The sequence below is a fragment of the Podarcis muralis genome, chromosome 15 (genome assembly GCF_964188315.1).
Source record: "Podarcis muralis chromosome 15, rPodMur119.hap1.1, whole genome shotgun sequence".
NCBI lineage: Eukaryota > Metazoa > Chordata > Lepidosauria > Squamata > Lacertidae > Podarcis > Podarcis muralis.
In genome coordinates, this window is record NC_135669.1 from 15,739,148 (window position 1) to 15,758,385 (window position 19,238).

Below are 19,238 nucleotides of genomic sequence, written 5' to 3' on the forward strand. Positions count from 1 at the left end.
AATGCTGATAGCTGGCCTCTAGTGGGCGGAGCTTTTTTGCTGTACTCTAGAATTGGCCCCTCCCTTCAGGTTGTCAGTTAAAAAGAGGCTAACTGTCACTTGCCTCAAGATTTTCTGTTTCTCTCAGTCAGTATTTTTCTACTATTAAAGCTTTGTTTCATATATATACTTGAGCTGTTTACTTCACTGGATGAAAAGACAAACTCTGCTGAAGAAGGAGAAAGTGGAATATCTTACACTGGGTGAGTAAGGATATATTTCCCTGACAGGAGGACTGATTTTTAGTTGCACACAACCTCCACAACAAAAACCTGAGTCGCATGTGGTGTGGGCCTAACCCGCTGTTATTACAAGCCCATTTGGGCACCCCCCCCATTCTGCTCACATGGGAATCGGTGTTATAAGCTCCACCTGGGCTTGCAACAGGGCGTAAATTTCTTTTCTGACCTGAGTTCATCGCTTGGAGCGGCATTTCCCTTCCACTGCAGTTCAGCTTCTGACACACACAAAAATACACTATTTGTCTTCCTGTCATCTGTAGTGGAGTTTTACACATTTCATTTCATTATAATTATGTTATTCCACCCCGTTCATTTCAGTGCAAAGGAAATGCAATGCAAATAGGTGAGGGAGTCATTATGCGTCATTTGAGGACTGAAAGCAACTACTACTGATTGCATTCGCTGGATTGATTTCTGTTCGAGACATGACATACATAAGCAAATACCTGCAATTTCCACTCCTGTTTCTGTTCTGATAAGAACTTTCCAGTATCCCTAGCTCCTCCCTCATACATTACTACCTGCATTGCACTCCAACTCATGGAGAGCAAAGTTGGAAAGGAGGAGCCTGTTGCCGTACTCACAGAGGACCCTGCACATTTTCAAACCCTGCGAGATCAGGATTCTGGGGTTGCTGTGCTCATCTCGCTTTATTGGCCGAGGGAGCCGGTTTACAGCTTCCAGGTCATGTGGCCAGCATGACAAAGCCGCTTCTGGTGAACCAGAGCAGCGCATGGAAACGCCATTTACCTTCCCACCGGAGTGGTACCTATTTATCTACTTGCAGTTTGACATGCTTTCGAACTGCTAGATTGGCAGGAGCAGGGACCAAGCAATGGGACCTCACCCCATTGTGGGGATTCGAACCGCCGACCTTCTGATCGGCAAGTCCTAGGCTGTGTGGTTTAACCCACAGCGCCACCCACATCCCTCTAAATTGCATAGGGGATAGTAATATAGGAGTGGGTGGCAGAGCTTAACATGCTTATCCCTGCTTGTTTGTTTCCGTGCAGGATTTAGACACAAGCAGAATGCCTAAATAGGACTACAGTCTTAAGAAATTATCAGTAGTGATGATGTTGTGATAAGATGGTAAAATGGTGACATTTCCAACCATTTCCCCACTTCCCTTTGAGCTCCCCAACCTCATCTTCAGAAGCACAGAGAGCCCGAAGGGTGAGAAGATGAAGCTTAATGAGACAAGTTTTAAAGGTTACTCAGTGTAATAAACCCACACATTTTACTATTGTAACTTTTGAGGCATTTAAAACTTCAGGGCCATCCCAAGATGAGCCGTGTTGGCGCCAGCCTGACCCGCCAATTGCCACTAAGTGTTTTGCCTCTGGCATTATCTGGTTTCTCACATGGTAATGAAAGGTGGTGGAGTTTTCTCCTGCCATGAGCCTTTCTGCAACTCACCCGCCAGCATTGCAAGATGAGAAAAGGGTGCCAGAAATAATTATCCATCTAATGGCACTGAGAGATAAATATTCAAACTTCAGTGCAAGGATGACTTAAAGTGAGGATGACTGGTGGCTTTAAATGTTGCGAACTGTATGTGGGAAACCACTGGCTGAAGGTGGGTGGGATGCTGGCTTCAAAACTGTACCCACTGTGAAGCTTGCTGGTTCATTTTGTTTAGCTTGGATTCATTTCTAGTGCTGTGTCTGGCTTTTAAAGGGCCACTGTGACTTCTGGCTACAAGCAATGGTGCCTGGTGCTCATCAGGACTGGTAGGGTGGGAGGCAAGGAGATCAACAGCAGGTGGTACCAGAGCCAATGTCAGGCAGAGTCAACTCATTCTAGCATTGTCCTCCCTGCTAAGTTCTACAAGGGCAACACTAAGACTAAGTTCACAAGCAGTGCCACCATACTTACAGCTAATCCAGGAGGAGACAGGGAACTGGGATCTGGTTGAGTGCAGACAGAGGTTGGTGGGGCAGTGCCCAGTTCACCCTAGTAGGCCAGCCTCCACTGGCTACAAAAAATGACTGGGTATGAGGCGAGTGGGACTTGGATTAGAGGACACAGCCCTGGTAGCACAGAGCTGTGTGTCAGTGGCAAGGGATGTCAACTGAACCTCCATCATGTAAGAGAACATTGACTTTCACTTCAAATAGACTCCTAGAACCTGCAACTAGAAATGGATAAATCTGACATTTTCAGTTTTTTTCAGCTTCTAATTTTTCCAATCTTAAATCCAGTTTGGCACATTTCTGCTTTGCAATTTTTAAAAAAGTTCTGATTTAAATTCATCTGCATTTTAGTGTGCATTTCTTCTGATACAAAATTTGTACAAAATTTGTACACAAATTTTGTATGCAATTTCACTTAATATATGCATTTTTGCAAGTGTACATGTCATTTTTTGTTATCTATACATATATGCGGTTTGCTTAATATAAGCATTGTTGTACACATTATTCAGTTGAAAAACTGTACCACACAATTCAGAGAAGTGTGAATTTCTTTGTTTAGTCGTTTAGTCGTGTCCGACTCTTCGTGACCCCATGGACCAGAGCACGCCAGGCACTCCTGTCTTCCTGTGATGGCCTGGGATTCCGATTCTGAGAGCGAACCGGAGGAATCCCAGCCGGCACAGGAGTCCCCGCCTCCAGGGCCGGCTGAACTGGGGCAAGGCCTAGATTCTGAGGAGCCTGCACCTGTGCCAGATCCTCAGGAGCAGGCACCAGGTGAATCCATTCTGGCCCCAGAGGTGCTTGAGGACTCAGTGTCTACAGGTGAGCTTCCCCCGGGACCCAGTAACCCTTCGGCCTCTCCTGAACTGCAGAGGCTTAGGGCAGAGAGGCGAAGGGAACTGGTTTCTCCCAGGAGGAGTGTTCGCCTTAAAGCCAGGAGAGGTGGGGCTCCTGGGGGCCGGGACCGCCCCTGGCCTTAGAGAAGATAAAGGCCAGTCAGCCCGGTCCCAGGTTGTGGGACCAACGTCGTTATTGAAGAACTGTTTCGGCCAGCATCCAGTCCTGTTCCTCCAGTGTTCCTGTTCCCCGCCCGGCTTCCTGCTTCTGACCTTCCAGCGTTCCTGTTCCCCGCCCGGCTTCCTGCTTCTGATCTTCGAGTGTTCCTGTCCCCGCCTGGCTCCCTGTTTCGGACCTCGCCTCGCACCTTGTGGACTATTACCAGGCTAGTGACTCAGGACTGAACTTTGACTACGATAACAGTAACCTTCCCCCCGGGACCAGCACAGTTTGCTCCCGCCACACCCGCACTCCCCCTTCGTTGGGGTGCGTTCGGGAAGAGCCAGAGGCCATGGCTGACCAGGCAGCGGCGCTGGTGGCATTGGCCCAGGAGAACCAAGCCTTGACCCACACCATTCAGCAGCTAAACGATGTGGTTGCGGCGCTTCAGCAGCGGTTGGATGCCCTTCGGATTGTGCAACGCGCCCGCTGTGTTCCAACGGTACATTAACCACGTGTTCCAGGACTTGGTAGACAAGTACGTGGTGGTGTACTTGGATGACATTTTGATTTTCTCCTGTAACCCGGCTCGCCACGAGGGCCATGTCTGGACTGTGTTGCAGCGCTTGCGGGAGCACCGCCTGTATGTGAAGCTCAGCAAGTGCGAGTTCCATCAGCGGACAGTGGACTTTCTTGGTCACCGACTCTCTCCTGATGGGGTGCAGATGGATCCTGGGAAGGTGGCAGCGGTTCGGGAATGGGCGGCACCTCGGAACCGCAAGGACCTACAGCGTTTCCTGGGGTTCGCCAACTATTACCGGACCTTCATTGCGGGTTACGCTCGTCGCACAACCCCATTGACCCGGCTACTGCGCCCCAAGATGCCGTTTTCCTGGGACAGCGAGGCAGAGGAGGCGTTTCAGGGGTTGAAGGCCTGTTTCCAGAGAGCGCCGATCTTACAACATCCCGACCCCTCTCGACCCTTTGTGGTAGAGACTGACGCCTCCAGTACGGCTCTCGGTGCCGTCTTGTCTCAGCAGTACGGACCTGATGCGCCACTCTTACCCTGCGCCTTTTATTCCCGCCAGCTCCTGCCAGCGGAGCGTAACTATACGGTATGGGAGCGGGAACTACTGGCCATCAAGGTGGCTTTTGAGGTCTGGCGCCACCATCTTGAGGGGGCACGACACCCGGTGGAGGTGAGAACCGACCACCGGAACCTGGAGTACCTCCAGACCACCCGCAAGCTGAACCAAAGGCAGATCCGGTGGGCGTTGTTCTTTTCCCGGTTCCAGTTCCGGATCCGCTACATCCCTAGCTCCCAAAACCAGAAGGCGGATGCCCTGTCCCGGAAACCTGAAGACAACGCAGACACAGTACAGCAGGCAGTACCCACCACGATCCTACCACCGGCTGCATTCCTGGCCACCCAGGAGGCTGAGCCACTGCAGGCTCGGGTGCGGGAACAGCAGCGGGTCGACGCTTGGGCCCAGGAACGACTCCAGGAACTGGCCGAAGGGTCATGCCCTCAGTATCCGGGGCTGGTCTTGCATCAGGGCCTTCTGCTGCACCATGGTCGCCTGTACATCCCGCCAGGGCCACTGCGGGCTGAGGTTCTCTGGATGACCCATGATGCTCCAGCAGCGAGGCACTTTGGGCAGTATCGGACCACCCATCTGGTAAGCCGTGAGTTTTGGTGGCCCCGTCTGAAGGCTGACGTGGCTCGCTACGTCGCTGGTTGTGATGTCTGCCGGTGGGCCAAGGGGCCTACCGGGCGACCCCCCGGCCTGCTTCAGCCATTACCAGTTCCACCACGTCCTTGGCACACGGTTTCACTGGACTTTGTAGTGGACTTACCCCCGTCTCGTGGCTGTACCTGCCTTCTAGTTTTCTCCGACCATTTCACTAAGATGGTGCACTGTGCCCCCTGCCCATCTGTACCCACAGCCAAGGAAACCGCTCAGCTGTACCTTCAGCATGTCTTCCACCTGCATGGCCTACCTGAGCATGTGGTGTCCGACCAGGGCGTTCAGTTCACATCCCGGTTCTGGCGAGCATTGCACCAGACCCTCGGGACAGAGGTCTGTCTCTCATCAGCCTACCACCCACAGACCGATGGCCAGACGGAACGGGCGAACGCGGTGCTGGAGCAGTACCTTCGGTGTTACTGCAGCTACCAGCAGGATGACTGGGTCGACCACCTAGCATTGGCGGAGTTCGCCTACAACAACGCGGTGAATGCGTCCACCCAGCAGACCCCGTTCCAGGCCAGTTATGGGTATCATCCACGGCTGTTTCCGGATGTGCTGCCAGCATCCGCGGTTCCTGCCGTGACGGAGTGGCTTCAGGAGCTCCAGTCCCAGCAACAGCTATTGATGGGTTACTGTGGCTCACTGGGAGTGAGGGGTGAGGCAGTGAAGAGATCATGATGGTGCAGTTAACAACAACAACCATTTTTTCTCATGTCCAGGGCAACCCAAACCAGCTTGTTGTTTAGTCGTTTAGTCGTGTCTGACTCTTCGTGACCCCATGGACCAGAGCACACCTGGCACTCCTGTCTTCCACTGCCTCCCGCAGTTTGGTCAGACTCATGTTTGTAGCTTCGAGAACACTGTCCAACCATCTCGTCCTCTGTCATCCCCTTCTCCTTGTGCCCTCCATCTTTCCCAACATCAGGGTCTTTTCCAGGGAGTCTTCTCTTCTCATGAGGTGGCCAAAGTATTGGAGCCTCAGTTTCACAATCTGTCCTTCCAGTGAGCACTCAGGACTGATTTCCTTAAGAATGGATACGTTTGATCTTCTTGCAGTCCATGGGACTCTCAAGAGTCTCCTCCAGCACCATAATTCAAAAGCATCAATTCTTCGGCGATCAGCCTTCTTGATGGTCCAGCTCTCACTTCCATACATCACTACTGGGAAAACCATGGCTTTAACTATACGGACCTTTGTTGAATTTCTAAGGATATGTGAATTTTGGTTTATGCATTGTTTGGGGAAAGGTGAATTAGGTAGGCTTAGGTCAAGTTATGAACCAAACTAAATTTATCCCAATTGATCATTGCTTCCTAAAGGGATGGCAAAGGCAGATTTTTTTAAAGGGGGTGGAACAGAGTGGTGTGGTGATTTCTGTGTTAGACTAGGACCTCTGAGACCAGGTTCAGATCCCTGCTCAGCCATGAAACTCATTGGGTGACCTGGAGCCACTCAATGTCTCTCAACCTAACCTAACTCACAGGATTGTTGCAAGGATAAGATAGAACCATGTATGCCACCTCGGGTTCCTTGGAGGACATATGGGATATAAATGTGATGAATAAAATAAAATGTTTAGAGTGTGCTACAGAGTTGTGAGACTGTAAGCTGTTACAAAGTTTTTTTATACTCCCTCTCGCCGTTCTCAAACTGACACTGATAGGAATGCTGTATAACATTTGCGCCGAACTTTCCAACGCAGCTGTCAATCACATTAAAAAGTGATCCAGATATATTGATGTGGAAAGTATGCTGCAAGGGAAATAAATTTCAGATTCTGGAGATGTAACTGAACAATCCAGTTTTGTTTGTGTGTCTTTCCCCTCCTTTTGGCTTGATCAAATACTGGAATGACAAAGCTATGCTGCAGGATCAAATGAGGTCAACTGTAGCTTAGAAGTACGTGGTCTGGTAATGCCGAAGCCAACAAGGAAGTCTAGAACAGTGTGATGGGGCAGGGGGCCTTAGGGATGATAATAATAATTTCTCCACTCTATTCCTCTGTGGTTCCACTGGCTTGATCTTCTCCAAGTCCCATCCCTGCTGAGCCAGGAGAATTTCTGCAATTTGTTCTCAAATTGGCACCTGCGCAGTTTGACACCACTTTCAGTTCCTTTACAGTTCATTTGCATCTTCTTAAGAAAGCTTCCTCTTGATTATAAATGGGCACATGAGTTTACCAAAACACTGCAATGAAGCAACTGGGTTGGGATTGTACTCAGAAGCTACTTGTAGGGTGGGAAGGAGCAGGTAATCTAGCTTCCCGGCAGGTGGGTTACTGTGGCTCACTGGGAGTGAGGGGTGAGGCAGTGAAGAGATCATGATGGTGCAGTTAACAACAACAAAAACCATTTTTTCTCATGCCCAGGGCAACCCAAACCAGCTTGTTGTTTAGACGTTTAATCGTGTCTGACTCTTCGTGACCCCATGGACCAGAGCACACCTGGCACTCCTGTCTTCCACTGCCTCCCGCAGTTTGGTCAGACTCATGTTTGTAGCTTCGAGAACACTGTCCAACCATCTCGTCCTCTGTCATCCCCTTCTCCTTGTGTCCTCCATCTTTCCCAACATCAGGGTCTTTTCCAGGGAGTCTTCTCTTCTCATGAGGTGGCCAAAGTATTGGAGCCTCAGCTTCACGATCTGTCCTTCCAGTGAGCACTCAGGGCTGATTTCTTTAAGAATGGATACGTTTGATCTTCTTGCAGTCCATGGGACTCTCAAGAGTCTCCTCCAGCACCATAATTCAAAAGCATCAATTCTTCGGCGATCAGCCTTCTTGATGGTCCAGCTCTCACTTCCATACATCACTACTGGGAAAACCATAGCTTTTACTATACGGACCTTTGTTGGCAAGGTGATGTCTCTGCTTTTTAAGATGCTGCCTAGGTTTGTCACTGCTTTTCTCCCAAGAAGCAGGCGTCTTTTAATTTCATGGCTGCTGTCACCACCTGCAGCAATCATGGAGCCCAAGAAGGTAAAATCTCTCACTGCCTCCATTTCTTCCCCTTCTATTTGCCAGGAGGTGATGGGCCCAGTGGCCATGATCTTCGTTTTTTTTTTATGTTGAGCTTCAGACCATATTTTGCGTTCTCCTCTTTCTCCTCACTGTTTTGCACATCTCCCTCCCTGTATGCAATAGTGATGTAGCTGCCAGAAAGCTCCACCCAGTGAGCCATTTTTGATTCACCATCTTAGGTTCAGTTCTCTATATTATTTTGTGTGTGGGGGGGTGTTTTTTGTTTTTGTTTTTTTTTCATTTTAAGAAGTCCTCATGAAAATTCACCAACATTTTAGTGCAAATTTCTTTTTATACATATAGTTTTGTATGGCATTTTGCCCAATACACATAAACATTTGCATGCAATTTGTTGGGCAGCAATACGTTTCATTTTTGTATATTCTTTTTGCTAATATGCTACATTTCTATGCACACTTTATTTACCATATACATATTTTGGACAAATGGCTTTGCAAAATGTGGAGAAGTGCACATTTTGAAGGATAACTGTGTTTCTGTTGGGTAGATTTGCCTTTAACTGGAAAAAGGATCACATTTCTCCTCTGTCCCTCCCTGCTTCTACTCAGGTAGATTCCTATCACAAGGTAGAGATATGATTTTCCAGGGTTCTGCAGAGGGACCCTGCATGAATATAGTAGAATAGCCTCACCCTCCAACTTGCAGAGGGGCAAGGGCAGAGCTAGCAAAATTATCCCCACAGGGCTTCCTTCATTTACGGAATGCCTCAAGAGGGCTCCCATTAAAATTCTTTCTAGGTCATAGCTTCAATGGATACTGGAATTCCAGATTCAGGGTTCTGCATATTCCTTAACTTGTTGGTTTTAAAGCAGAGAGTCTGGCCTACAGGTTTAGTAATGGCTTTCCATGGCTTCTATTGGAAATGTATGCAGACCTTTTTATTTTTTACCTGAAGGCTTTGTAAGCGATTGACAGTTTCCCTGGAGACTGGAAACTTGTGGAGCTTATCATTGATCCCAGGCAGGACAATTAAGAGCAGAAGGCCTCCAAAATATGTCCACCTACACAGAAAGAAACCTTGCTTTGCATAGGTCTATCATTCATGGTAGGTAGGTAGGTAGGTAGGTAGGTAGGTAGGTAGGTAGGTGATATAGATAGATGATAGGTAGAGATAGATAGATAGATAGATAGATAGATAGATAGATAGATAGATAGATGATAGATAGATAGATGATAGATAGATAAATGATATAACTGTTTTCAGTCAGAAATATGCCTTTCACAGAATTCAGCCCACTTTAACATGCTATCGATGTACTTGCCTTGCATTAAGCTAAGAAGAACACTGTTAACTTTGAATCTAGCTGCATTATTTCAACACAAGCCTCACACCTGTTGAGCAAGCAATTGTTGCAAAACTATTTGTGTTTAGATTTTTTTTATTTAAAAAAAATGCAATTCGTGGAGGTGAAAAGAAAGTGGTTTTTTAAAATATATTTTATTAACAATTTCAACACACAAACTCTCAAAACATATCATATTCATTATTTTTTCCCTTTCCCCCTTTCAAACCCTCCTCCTCCCCCCCAGACTTCCCTCAGCTCCTCTCTCTGATTTCTCAGCACATATTGTTCTCTGCATGTTACAAAATTATACATATCCTGACGTTATCTCTCTATCATGTTATCAACCACTAAATTTGTGAAAAGAAAGTGTTCTTGAAACAAAGGGGAAAGGAATAACACAAAGAATCTGAGGACAGGGGAATGGTTTCATCGGGTTCTCTCATATAAAAACAGGAGAGACTTTTTCACAATCGCAGGCGGGTGGTGCTGTGGGTTAAACCACAGAGCCTAGGACTTGCCAATCAGAAGGTCAGCGGTTCAAATCCCTGCGAGGGGGTGAACTCCCGTTGCTTGGTCCCTGCTCCTGCCAACCTAGCAGTTTCAAAGCATGTCAAGTGCAAGTAGATGAATAGGTACCACTCCGGCGGGAAGGTAAATGGCGTTTCCATGCGCTGCTCTGGTTCACCAGAAGCGGCTTTGTCATGCTGGCCACATGACCGGGAAGCTGTACGTCGGCTCCCTCAGCCAATAAAGTGAGATGAGCGCCGCAACCCCAGAGTTGGTCATGACTGGACCTAATGGTCAGGGGTACCTTTACCTTTAACCACAAGGGAAGTGTGGGGCTGGTCTCACCTAGCCCAGGATGGAACGAGCAGCTTTACGGTTCTAGGCAGTAGGTTCTTTTGAGACAAGAGCTGGTCAGCAGGTCTCACCCAGCCCTAAATGGAGTGCACACTTCATAAAGGTAAAGGTACCCCTGCCTGTACGGGCCAGTCTTGACAGACTCTAAGGTTGTGCACCCATCTCACTCAAGAGGCCAGCGCTGTCCGGAGACACTTTCCGGGTCACGTGGCCAGCGTGACAAAGCTGCATCTGGCAAGCCAGCGCAGCACACGGAAACGCCGTTTACCTTCCCGCTAGAAAGCGGTCCCTATTTATCTACTTGCACCCGGGGGTGCTTTCGAACTGCTAGGTTGGTAGGCGCTGGGACCGAACAACGGGAGCGCACCCTGCCGCGGGGTTTCGAACCGCCGACCTTTCGATCGGCAAGCCCTAGGCGCTGAGGCTTTTACCCACAGCGCCACCTGCGTCCCTTGCACACTTCATAGAAGCCTAGAAACTTAGAACTGGAAGGGACCCAAGGGTCATCTAGCCCAACCCCCCCCACACACACACACACACAATGCAGGAATCTCAGCTAAAGCATCCATGACAGATGGCTATCCAGTCTCTGCTTAAACATCTCCAAGGATGGAGAGTCCACAACCTCTCAAAGGAGACTGTTCCACTGTCAAACAGCTCTTACTGCCAGAAAGTTTTTCTGTAAGTCTGGTCGGAATTTCCTTTCCTGCAACTTGAAGTCCTACCTTCCAGAGCAGGAGAAATAAATTTGCTCCATCCACAACTTTTTGACTTAAAAAAAAAAGATTTCCTGTATCATAAAGGGATGGAAACACTGAAAAGGGGACTAATTCTTCTCAGTTGTGAAAAAAGGTCACCCCCAAAATGAAAAGTTGTAAATCACCATATATGTAACATTACTCCTCAATGAAAATGACTTCCAGAACTTGTCGAAAATATTGAAACCTTAAAAAAAGCATTGGGGGTATTGGAGAATCACTGCAGCCATCCGTACTCCAGATACCAAGAAGTAATCTCTGTGGAACACCCTCCCTTCAGATGTCAAGGAGATAAAGAAGTACACAACTTTTAGAAGACATCTGAAGGCAGCCCTGTATCAAAAAGTTTTTAATGCTTGATATTTTACTATGTTTTTATATATGCTGAAAGCTGCCCAGAGTGGTTGGGGAAACCCAACCAGATGGATGGGGTATAAATAATAAAGTTGTTGTTGTTGTTGTTGTTGTTGTTGTTGTTGTTGTTGTTGTTGTTGTTGTTGTGAACGCACAACTTGATGCGGGAACTTTATGGTGCTTGCAGCAGAAACCAATATTTATTATGGTCACAGACCAGAAATCCACAAAGACAAACTCCAACCTCAATTTATTCTAAGCAATAAGAAGTGATATACAACGTACAAAACATTGTACAAGTATTTGAAAAATTGCAAGCTCTATTTTTCCTGTATTGCAATACATAATTACAATTATTATGTATAATTACATGATACATTACACATTTACATATACAAAAATTGATGTATTGATTTTGGGGGGGTGACCTTTTTTCAAAAGATGTGGAAATGACAGTTCATTCCTTTGTTTTTAGGCAAAAGTTCGTCTAACTAAACTACAGGAACATGAGGTTGTAAAAAAGTTATAACACACTCTCTTAAGGGGTCTCATTTCTCAGCTGTCACCACTCAGAAGGAGGAGGTGGGCTCTCATTCACTGGGGTTATTTAATCAAAGATTGTACAGCCATCTCTCAGATCTGCTGTAGCTGGATTTGATACGTTAGATAAAAATTTGGTTAGCTTATAGTACACATGCACACACAGTCACACATAAATATCAGATTTAAAAAGCTTGAAAGCTTAGACCCACCACCCATTCTGTCTCATTCACATCTCACTAGCATTGCTTAAAATGGGGAAGTAAAACACATGAGTCCCATTAGTAAATAAAAATAACAATTCTTTACTTATGCAGTGGTACCTTGGTTCTCAAACTTAATCCCTTCCGGGAGTCCATTTGACTCCCGAAACCATTCAAAAACCAAGGCGCAGCTTCCGACTGGCTGCAGGAGCTTCCTGCACTCAAGCAGAAGCCACATCAGACGTTCGGCTTCCAAAAAATGTTCGCAAACCAGAACACTTTCTTCCGGGTTTGCAGCATTCGGGAGCCAATTTGTTCGGGAGCCAAGTCGTTTGACAACCAAGGTACCACTGGAGTTAAAAGAATGGCTTTGGATTCCAACTCTACATCACAGGAGGATGTTCCATGGATGGGGAGAGGGAGAGCAGGAGGAAGGGTTGGAGTTTAGGTGTTTTGTGGGAAACCATAAAAGTGTATTTTCCCTATCAGTCACAGCCCTACCTTCCACTGACCAGAGGCATGCAAGGTTGCTTATACCCAACAGGATTCTGTGTTGGCATTTCCTGCATTGAGCAGCAGGTTGCACTAGATGAACTACAATTTACCTTCCAACTTTATAATTCTGATTAAACTGGAGCCAGAAAGCAGTAAACCTGGCCTATTAAAGGTAAAGGTAAAGGTACCCCTGCCCGTACGGGCCAGTCGTGTCCGACTCTAGGGTTGTGCGCTCATCTCACTCTATAGGCCGGGAGCCAGCGCTGTCCGAAGACACTTCCGGGTCACGTGGCCAGCGTGACAAGCTGCATCTGGCGAGCCAGCGCAGCACACGGAACGCCATTTACCTTCCCGCTAGAAAGCGGTCCCTATTTATCTACTTGCCCCCAGGGGTGCTTTCGAACTGCTAGGTTGGCAGGCGCTGGGACCGAGCAGCAGGAGCGCACCTCGCCGCGGGGATTCGAACCGCTGACCTGACGATCGGCAAGTCCTAGGCGCTGAGGTTTTACCCACAGCGCCACCCACGTCCCTATAAACCTGGCCTATTAGTGTGCCCATAAGCTGTACCGATAAGTAAATTCGGCAGTGTTGGGTGGTTTTCTTTTTTTTCTTTTTAACAGCACAGGAGTTTATTTCATCCCTAGAAGCTGAATTGATCCTTAATTGCTCTGTAGCTTAAGTGTGAAAAGTAATTAGAGCTTTGCAGCCTGACGCATATAGGCCAAATGTCAGAAGCAATATGAACTCCATCCTTGCATTGCAGTCTGCCTGTTTCGACACCCACCCACTCACCCCTTTCAAAGGGGAGGCAAAGTGGATGTGAATACAAATAGGTTTACATAGTTTACATAATTTTGGTCAGGTCTAAGCTGCAGACAGACGTGAAAGGCAAGGGAGAGATGTGTCCCAGCACATAAGAGAAAGCATTGAGAGTGCATTCATTGTTGTCTGCTTGTTCATTCACTTCCATGTGGCTCTAGCACTGGGGTCGCCAACGCTTTTTGAGGGCGGTCCAGTCCACTCCCCAGCAGACCTCTCGGTGGGCCGGAGCGTGCGCACCCATGCGTGCCCATGCGTGCACTCAAGCTTTTTGCGGCGCTCTTCCGGGTTGGAAGAGTGCCAAAAATTTCATGTGTGCACATGATATTTCCAGCGCAGGTCCAGGATGGAGGAGTACCCATGTGCATGCGCACACACTATTTCCGGCACTCTTCCAACCCAGAAGTCAGTCCCCACGGCAAGAAAAAAAATGGCACCGCAAAAAAAGCACAGAATCCCCACGCCGATCCACGAAACAGCCGTGGGCCAGTTCCAGGAAGCTCATGGGCCAGAACTGGCCCATGGGCCTTAGGTTGCCAACTTCTGCTCTAGCACATGGGTAGGCAAACTAAGGCCCAGGGGCCGGATCCAGCCCAATCATTTTCTAAATCCAGTACATGGACGGTTTGGGAATCAGTGTTTTCACACGTGTTCTTTTATTTAAAATGCATCTCTGGATTATTTGTGGGGCATAGGAATTCCTTCTTCTTCTTCTTTTCCAAAATATAGTCCAGCCCCCCACAAGGTCTGGGGGACAGTGGACCGGCCCCCTGCTGAAAAAGTTTGCTGACCCCTGCTCTAGAAACATGTGATGACTTGTATGTGTGAATGAATGAACCAGGGGAAATTCAAAGAGCAGGAGCCAAAGAGGAAACACCCACGGCACACACAGGTGGTGATGGCTCAGTGACACTTCAGGTTCCCAAATGAAACTGGCAATGAAAGGTGAGGCCCAGTGCAAAGACAATGAGCAGGGACCTAAGAGCTTTGGATGCAAAGCAGACCCTCCCAGTTGTGTGTGATGTCGCTGAGCGTGCAAATGAGAACTCAAAATAGGTTGCTACTTCTCTCTTTCCCTGGCCAGGAGATGAATGAATGAATGAAAAGGTGGAGAAAGATTTAAGGTTTTTTGAGGTGGGGGGAGGAAAGGCTTGGATTTTGGAACTTGGAGCTCTGTGTGACAAAGTGAGAAGCTGTAATGGCTTAAGGCATTTTCGTGAAGGTCCCAGCATTTTTGTGGCAATTGGAGACTATGGAGTGGTGGAGGAAGGAATGCAGGATCCACTCATTTGCAGTTCTCTTTGTTTTGCTGCCTGTCAGCTACATGGAGCAGTAGGCAGGCAGCTATTTTAATGAATGTGTGTGCTGGGGGTGCAGGTGGGGGAAATCTCCTCTCATTCATTTTGCTCCCTGCCAGTCATGTAACAGGCAGCTGCTTGAGGGACTTTTTGAAAGGGGGAGTTGGAGGAAGAAATGTGGGAAATGGCTCTTTGTTGTTGCGTTTCTTTTGTTACCTGCCAACAGGTGGCACAAGCGGCTGCTTGAAGGAGGCCTCAGTTGATTATGTGGGTGAGGGGAGAATATGGCAAATGTTTCCTGTTTCTACTGTATACAGCCATAGTTGTTCCCCAAAAAAGAAGAGAGGGTTAAAAAAGAAAACCACTGTCTCTTTTGGGTCCTTCTGTGTTTGTGAAGTTTCTCTCTAAATTGGAGTTTGGCATTTGGGACAGCATTCATTATGAAAACATGAATGAATGTGGCCAGATCATGTTTTCTTCCCCAGAAAAAGGAGCAGCTAGCACAGCCTTCAAAACTCCTTAAAGGTACTTGGAGATGCTGAGAACACTTGTGAATCCATCAACAATGCTTGATTTATTAGTACCTGCAAACTGCAGACCCCATCATTTAGGGAAAATATGACCCCATTCAGAATAGGATAACGCCCTACACACACACTTTCAGAGAGGCAACCAAGAGAACCTATGTTTCATCTGGACTCATATGGTGAGTTATGATCCTGACAAACATTGAAACAGGATTTAGCATACCAAAAACACACAGAAAGGGGGTGGGGAAGGGAATTAAGACGTATTGACTGTGTAAAAATGATTGGGGAAATCAGTTCTAATTATAACTCCATCTTAAGCACAGTAGTATGATTAGTATTGATGGTATACCAGGGGGAGTAATCAGAGAATTGGTTGTGGACGTACTTCCTTTGAAGAGTTAATATCAGTAGTACTATAAGTAGCATAACATCAAATTATCGTAATCAGTTCACATAACAAGCTTAACAAGGGAGTCATCAATAGTACTCGCCCCTGTTGCTGTCATGTAAATTGAAGCTGAATCCTGGTAAGACAGACGTGTTAAGTATTCTGAGTTATTGCACCTGAGAGGGCAGGTGCCTATTTTGGATGGGGCTGCAGTCTTCTGGAAAGAGCAGGTCTGCAGCTAAGGGATATTCCTAAATTCAGTGCTGTTGCTGGATGCTCAGGTGGCCTCAGTTGCTAGCCCTTTTAGGACAGAGATGACTTGGCCACTGCACTCCCATGCCCTGGTAACTTCTGGATTTGATTTTTGCAATGCATTCTATGTTTGGCTGTCCTTGAAGATGACTTGGAAACTTCATCTGGTCCAAAAAACACAGCTGCCAGATTACTGCCTGGGGTTCCATTTAAAGCTCAAATAAGCCCTGTTTTGAAACAAAGGTGCTCATTTTGGTTTTTAAAGCCTCGAATGATTTAGACCCCAAATATCTTAAAGACCAACTCCTTCCTTACAAACCCTTTTGAGTGCTAAGATTGGCAGAGGGACCCTCTTGGTAGTCCCACCAGCCTTGATCATGTGGGGAATGTTGACCCGGGAGGGCATTTTCTGGGTTGTGGCAGCCCCTACATTGTGGAATTCCATCACCAAGAGGTGCATCTAGAACCATCACTGTATAGCTTTGGTTGTATACTGCAGACACCTTGGCTTTGACATCTGACAATAGGTAGGTAGGTATATAGATAAGGACTCTCCATTCTTCTGACTGTAATATTTAAATCTGATTTTTAAATTGTATTTTTATATTGTTGCAACCTGCCTTGGTTTGTTATAGAGAAGGGTGGGTAAGAAATCCAGTCATGATGAGGTGATAATGATGGTTATTTTTACAATAAGATGTATTGTAGTTTTACAATAAGATGTAAAACCACTAATGCAACGGTTTGACTTCACCCCTCGAGGCTCACTCCATTGTCTCTCAAGACAGATGGATGCCAGCAACAGGGAAGAGTTTTAAAATCCAAATGATAAGTTCCGTGGCTACAGAATGCTGACATAGGACGGATCTACACTGGTCATTTATAATGCTAAAAAAGCATTAATAAAATGTAACACCAAATGGTGCTGTAGAGCAGCAAGCCTTCGACAATGGGAAACTGCATTGAGAGTTATATAATGTTATATTTAATAATGTCTTTACAGATCAATGTAGATCCATCCTTACTGCTGCTAATTGCATTCCAAAGGAAGTCCCCTTTGAAATGAACTGGAACGTCTTTTAAAATGAAAACACCTCTCTGAAGTCTTGATATCCTCCCCAAATACTGGCAAAAGGAAAATAATAATCTGCTGCTCTACATTAGATCCCCCAAAAGAAGGAACACAGGAAGTTGCCTTATGCTAAGCCACACCCATTTGGGCCACCCAGCTCAGTATTGTCTACACCAGGGGTAAGCAAACTTTTTCAGCAGGGGGCCGGTCCACTGTCCCTCAGACCTTGTGGAGGGCCAGACTATTTTTTTTTGGGGGGGGGGGTGAACGAATTCCTATGCCCCACAAATAACCCAGAGGTGCATTTTAAATAAAAGGACACATTCTACTCATGTAAAAACATGCTGACCATCCGCAGGCCGGATTGAGAAGGCAATTGGGCCGAATATGGCCCCCGGGCCTTAGTTTGCCTACCCATGGTCTACACAGACGGGTAGCAGCTCTTCAGGATTTCAGACATGGACATTCCCATCCTGGAATGTCAGCCTAGATAGCACAGTTGGTTAGAGCACGGTGCTGATAATGCCAAGGTTGCAAGTTTGAACCCTGTATGGGACAGGTGCATATTCCTGGATTGCAGGTGTTTGGATTAGATGATCATCAGTGTCCCTTCCAACTCTACAATTCTATGATTCTACCTGGAGATGCTCAGGATTGAACTGGGTACCTTCTACATGCAAAGCAGATGCTCTGCCACTGAGCTACACATGGAACGCAGAAACTGTTCTCTGTCTCCTCTCCCTTGTCTCTGCAGGTGAACAAGCAAAACGAGGAAGGAGGGAGAGGGCTTGGAGACCTGAGGGGTTGTCAGTGGGCCCCTACAGAGGTGTGGGCCTTGGCATGTGCCCTCTCCTAACCCATTCAATAACTTCACAAAGCTTAAAAACGGGGAGCTCAGCAAGTCAAATCAAAGGGAGAATATCATAATGCCTTTAAGCAGAGGTGGCAAGGAAAATGACCTGCAGGCAGCCTCAATTATCAGATATGAATTTTTGCCTGCCTGGATCCCTCAACTCCTTAGGGTCTCCTAAAAAAAAAAATGGTTATCACTATAAGTCCATGTCCCACATTACAGTTTCTAATTATAAGAATAGGTTCACATGCCATAAGAGCAGGTTTCAAGGCAGAGAACAAATTTGAACCAGAACCTTCCTGGGTCACAGAGTTCACGTTGTTAGCTCACCGTGCTTGTATCGACTGTAAGTTTTTTGCATATCCCAGAGCTACCACCCCAAGAGTATAAAAGGCTCCCCAGAAGCCTTCTGCATTCTGTATGTTCTCTGGGCCTCCTGAAGTGAGCCAGCTCTGCTCAGCTATGCACTTTTATCTGCTCAGCTAATGAAGCCCGGGGATCATAATGGGAGTGTGGAGATGTATCCTAGGTGACTCTGCCCCTTAGGGTCCTCCTCATTGTTGGATGGGAAATGGGAAACAAAAACTAGGCAATGAAAGCCAAGAGTCTGCATATTCAAAAAAAAAGCACGTGCATCAGCCCCTCCTGATTCTAACTCAGCCTTCCCCTGACGTGCCAATGCAGGGAATTGCTAGAAAACATGAGTGGTGGAAAGGGACGCAGGTGGCGCTGTGGGTTAAACCACAGAGCCTAGGACTTGCCAATCAGAAGGTCGGCGGTTCGAATCCCCGTGATGGGGTGAGCTCCCGTTGCTCGGTCCCTGCTCCTGCCAACCTAGCAGTTCGAAAGCACATCAAAGTGCAAGTAGATAAATAGGTACCGCTCCGGCGGGAAGGTAAACGCCGTTTCCGTGCACTGCTCTGGTCCGCCAGAAGCGGCTTTGTCATGCTGGCCACATGACCCAGAAGCTGTACGCCGGCTCCCTCGGCCAATAAAGTGAGATGAGCACCGCAACCCTAGAGTCGGTCACGACTGGACCTAATGGTCAGGGGTCCCTTTACCTTTATGAGTGGTGGAAGGAGTTCATAGCTCAGTGGTTAGCACATATCTTGCATGCAGACAGCCCCAGCTTCTATCGCCAGCCCCTCAGATTCAAAGGCTCAGGAGAGAAGTGATGGGAAAGACCCCTAGCTATACCCCAGAACATAAGAACAGTCTGCTGGAGCAGACCAAAGAGTCATCTAGTCCAGCACTCTTTTCTCACAGTGACCAGCCAGATGCCTATAGGAAGCACACAAGCAGGACTCGAGCACAGCAGCACTCTCCATACCTGACATTTCCAGCAAGGCATACTGCCTCCGACAGTGGAGGTACAGCATAGCCATCTTGCCTATTAGCCATGCATTTGCCCTGTGCTACTTTGCTCCCCACTTCCTAGCAGGGTAGATTAGAAGCAAAAATGACCACACTCATTGCACTTGGATGTGTGTGTGTGCAAGGAAGCATTGCACCATGGACTTGAGTGGTGTCCACCTCATACCTTG